Here is a 4,590-nt window from a genome sequence, read left to right as displayed (position 1 = left end):
TCTCTCCGCACGCCGGCAAGAGAGCGTCTAACCCGGCTGCGAGAGGAAGCGCCTCTCGGGAGGTTTTATACAGGGGGGGCAAATTAAAAACTGGGGCTCCGCAGCGGAGCCGCTGCCGCTGCCCCCGCCGGGTGCCGCCGGAGCGGGCTGCGGGCTCCGGGCTCCGGGCTGCGGGGCCCGCGCCGTTCCCCGCGGCGGCAGCGCCGGGCTGGGCTCAACCTGCAGCCTGGAAATGCCTCCCCGGCCGGTCCGCTCCGATCCGCTCCTCGAGGGAAAGCGGGGCTGAGCTCCGCAGGATGCTCCGGCTCCTTGCGCCCATTTTAAACCCGGTTTTAAGCCCACGGTGCGGCCCATTCACCGTTGGGCGTGGGGACAGAGGAGCACCGCTGAGGTTTCGTGCTTCTCGGTGGGGATGCACATATATATATATTTATTTTATTTAAAATAAGCCGTCTGGGGTAGGTATAAAGGCCGAGGAACCAGCCGTGCGCTGGGGTCGGTGCAGCCCAGCCGGGGGGGACCAGGGGAGACGTGCCCGGCTGGGATAGGGGGGGTGGGGGTCCGACCCCCCCGGGACTGTCCGGAAGAGCGGGCAAGGGGGGGGCAGCGGCGGGGCCGGGCTCGGCGCTGCCCCTCGCTGTCCAGCCTCGCCGACGCCGCCGGGCGAGCGCCGAGCCCCGCCGCCCGGGGGGAACCGGGCACCGCTCCCGGCAGCCCATTAGGAGGACGGGGGAAGGAGGGGGGGGGTGCCGGGGGGATGCTCATGGCCCTCCCCGAGCCGGGGGCTTTAACTCGCTCCGGGCAAGCTCGTGTTTCCTCTCTCCCCCCAGATAGACAGGAGCCGCTTTGCCTGCGGCTTGGTTTTCTTCAGGGTGCCCACCTTTTCCCTACCCCAGTTTTTGGGGTGCACTGCCGGGGGCGGGGGGGAAGGAGGGGAACCAGCTCTATCTCTCCTGATGCCCTTGCCGGGATGCCCCGCTGGCTCCCTCCGCACCGGGCGGCCCCACGGCCGCTCCCCCGGACGCCCCGGCCGTATTAGGGGGCGGCGGGGTGCCCCAGCACCGGGGGGTCCCTTGCCCACCCCTCCTCCTTGGGGAGAGGGAATTTTTTGAGAGGAGAAAGACAGTAAAAGAGGGGAGCATCGTTTGCAAAGCATTTATTTGCAAGCAAGGGCACAAACCTCCCCACACACACGCAGCTTTAAGCGTTTTATGGACGTGAGGACGAAGTGTCTCCCCGGGATTTGCCCCTTTATCACTGCTCCCCAAATTTCCCCACACCCCAAGCAGACCCTGGGGGTGAGGGTGGTCTCCAGCACTTGGAAAAAGTCACTTTAAAAAGAAATCTCTTTTAACATCTGGGGCGGGGGGGTGGAATCTTCGGGCAGGTGAGCTGAGATTCCTAATTCTCCCCCTCCCGCAGTTACAGCCCTGAGACCTACAGCCGTGGGATCACAGGAGGGGAATTTCTGTCTCGAGGCCACAAAATTGCGAAGCCATCGAGAAAAAGTGCCTTTCCCCCTGTCCGGGTGTAGGGGGAAACCGCTTTCCTTCAGCCTTTTGGAGGGCACGGAATGTTTAAGGCAAAATAAAATGAAAAAAGTAAAAAAAAAAAAAAAAAAAAAAAAAAAAATACATACAATAAATCAATAGCTATACCAAGTCTGATCAGTGGCGGGGGGGAGAAGAAATGGGAACAACCCTGAGGGCCTCGTCCTGCCCCGACGGGAGGGGACAGGGGGTGGCACGGCGGGACCCTGCGCAGCCACAGCCCCAATTTCGGGAGGAGGACACCCGCTTTCAAATCGACTTTTCTGAGCCCGTCCCTGTATTTTCACTCCCGGCTTCGATAGCCGCAATCTTTCTATTCCCTTCCCAGCTGGAAAAACCGTGGTGGGGAGAGCAAAACCACCCCCCTCCAATTAAAAAAAAAGAAATGAAAAAGAGGAAAAAAAAAAAAGCAGCAAACCCATCATTTTGCCCCCCCTTCTCGGATTAATCTGTGATCCCCGGGGGTTTTGCGAGGAGCGCTGGCCTTGACCGTCCTTTTCCCAGGCTGTGGCTGCAGATCCATCACCTCGCCCCCCCGCAGCCCCCAGCAGGGTTTCCAGTGACAGCTCGGCGTTAATAGGAGCCCATTGTTGGAGCAATTAGCCCCAAGCTCGCCACCAGCCGCCAGATAAGGCTCGGGGGCTCGGGGGTTAATTCTGCCGGGGGGGGGGGGGGGGGGAGCGGGGCTCCAGCACCCCTCCTAGCTAGGGGAGGGACGGGAGGGGGGGCTAGCTCTGGTGCTAAAAGGTCAGGAGGAAACGCTTTGGACAAAAGTCACTGAAAGTCCCAAAAGGCGGGAAATAAAAAAAAACAAAACCAAACACACACACAAAAAAACCAACAAAAAAAACCAAACTCGGGGAGATGGGGCGGTAACCCAGCCTACCCCTAAAAATGAGCAGTCAAAGGGCATTAAAGATGCCTTCCCCCCCCCTCCCCCCCTTTTTTTTTCCTCCAGGTCTTCCTATTAAAATAGATGTAGGGGAGTTTTTTTCTGGTGCCGGGACCCGGGGCCACCCGCCGCCTCCGTCCCCATCGGTGCCACCGCTGAGACTGGCACCTCGGGGCGGGGACAGGCAGAAAAAGCCCCCTCCTCCCCCCCCCCCCTTCTCCCCCCTCCCCCCCCCCTTCCTTTAGCCCCCTTTTAGACGACAACTGACTGAAAGCGGATTAAGTTACGTTTGCGGGGCTGGTTTTTTCTTTTTTTTTTCTTTTTTTTTTTTTTTTTACAGGGTACCAGAATAGCACAGGTAAAGCTGTACAAACAGCCGGGAGCGAGGAATCGGAGGGTTATGGAGAGGACACGGCCCAGGGCAGAGCTCCGAATTTTTTTTTTTTTTTCGGATATACAGCAACTTACTCCCCTGCCGAGGGAGAGGGACCCGGGGTTGGGAGCGGCTTTGCCATCATCTCCCTGGCCGGCCCCCGGCGTGAGGGTGGCTGGGGGCTGGTAACGCTGCTGAGATAATCTCGGGTGAGACAAAGGCGGAGAGAAGAGGGAATATTTTGTTTTCCTCTTCCCCCCCCCTTCGGGAGTCAGGCAGGAATTATGGTCTGTTCCCCCAAGGCCACCCACCCCTCTCTCTTTATCAGTAAAAAGAACCGCAAGCCAGCAATAATAATAATAATAATAATAATAATAATAATAATAATAATAATAATAATAATAATAAAGTCAAAGAGAAAGAGAAAGGAGATACTAGACTGGCATTTCTGCGTCTCCCCTTTCTCATCACATGTGAGCCTTCCCCTCCGCTTCGAAACCAGCCACACGGGTGGTTTATCTTTTTTTACTCCTTTTTTTTTTTTTTTTTAAGTATATACATATATATTTCCGTTCTCTTCTAATAATTCATTTCTCTCCCGTTCGCGCAGATCTGGAGAAAACATAAACACGGGCACACAAAGAAGTGCCGAGCCATGCAAATTCAGAGAGAACAAATCAACGTCTGATTGCACCGGGTCCAATTTTTTTTTTTCTCCCTTCGTGCACCACCACCCCCCCAGACACTCACACTTTTTTTCAGCTCAAATGATGATATTTGGGGGGGGGGGGGAAGAGAGGGGGGAAAACCCTGCTCTGCCGAAGAAAAGAAATTCGAAGAATTAAAATTGGGAGGAGAGAAACTGGGACTTTTCTTTCCCCTCCTCCCCCCCCCCCCCTTCTTTGAAGCGGAGAGGAGGGCGACTGCCCCGGGACACTGCAGGATTAAAAAAAAAAAAAAAAAAAAGTCTGAGAAAGATCAAAAACCGGCTCCGCAAGTCCCAGAGGAGACCTCCCTCTCCCCCCGACACATTCCCCGAACTGAGCGGCAGAAACGCGGAGAGGAGCCGGGCGAAGGGGAGAAGGGGGGGGACACACGACCGTGTCACCCCGGCTGCCGGTGCCCCGTCCCGCTCCGGGATGGGAGGCAGAGTCCAGCTCCTTTCCCTCCTTCCTCCCCTCCTTTCTCCCCTCCTTCCTTCCCTTCCTTCCCTCCTTCCTTTCCTCCTTCCTTCCCTCCACAGCACAGCCCCGGTTTCGAGCTCAACCCGGTAAGTCCCTTTTCTCCCCCCGCCTTCCCGTTTCTCAGACAGCAAAGGGGCGGCTTGAAAAGGGGTTCTCCTTCTCCCTTTTATTTTTTCCCCTTGTTTTTCCCCTTTTTCCCCCTTTTCTCGTCCCTCCCCAAGCTGACAGCTCCCCCCGCCCCGCCGCGCTGCGCGGGTCCCCGCCGCGGCACCGGGCATCGCTCCCGGGCAGCGCTCCGGAAAGGCTTCCACCCCATAAAATGAAAAATAAGAGAAGAAAAAAAACCCCTAGAAATCCGCCTGAACGGCCACTCCAAATTAAGGTGAGGTTAAGGAAATGCGCATTAGCAAAGAAGGAGAAAAAAAAAAAAAGAAGGGGAAAATCGATTTATTTCGGGTTTTTCGGCTTTGCTTTATCGCCCAGGAGCGCTCTGAGCGATAGATTAGAAGGCGGACTGAAGCGAAGGCAAAGCATCTTGCGGGCTTTAAACCCGAGCCGCGCCGTTTTCCTCGCACCCAACGGAGAAGGTCA

The sequence above is a fragment of the Mycteria americana genome, chromosome 1 (assembly GCF_035582795.1).
Source record: "Mycteria americana isolate JAX WOST 10 ecotype Jacksonville Zoo and Gardens chromosome 1, USCA_MyAme_1.0, whole genome shotgun sequence".
Lineage (NCBI taxonomy): Eukaryota > Metazoa > Chordata > Aves > Ciconiiformes > Ciconiidae > Mycteria > Mycteria americana.
The sequence above is the reverse complement of the archived record's forward strand: the minus strand, read 5'-3'. Positions refer to the sequence as shown.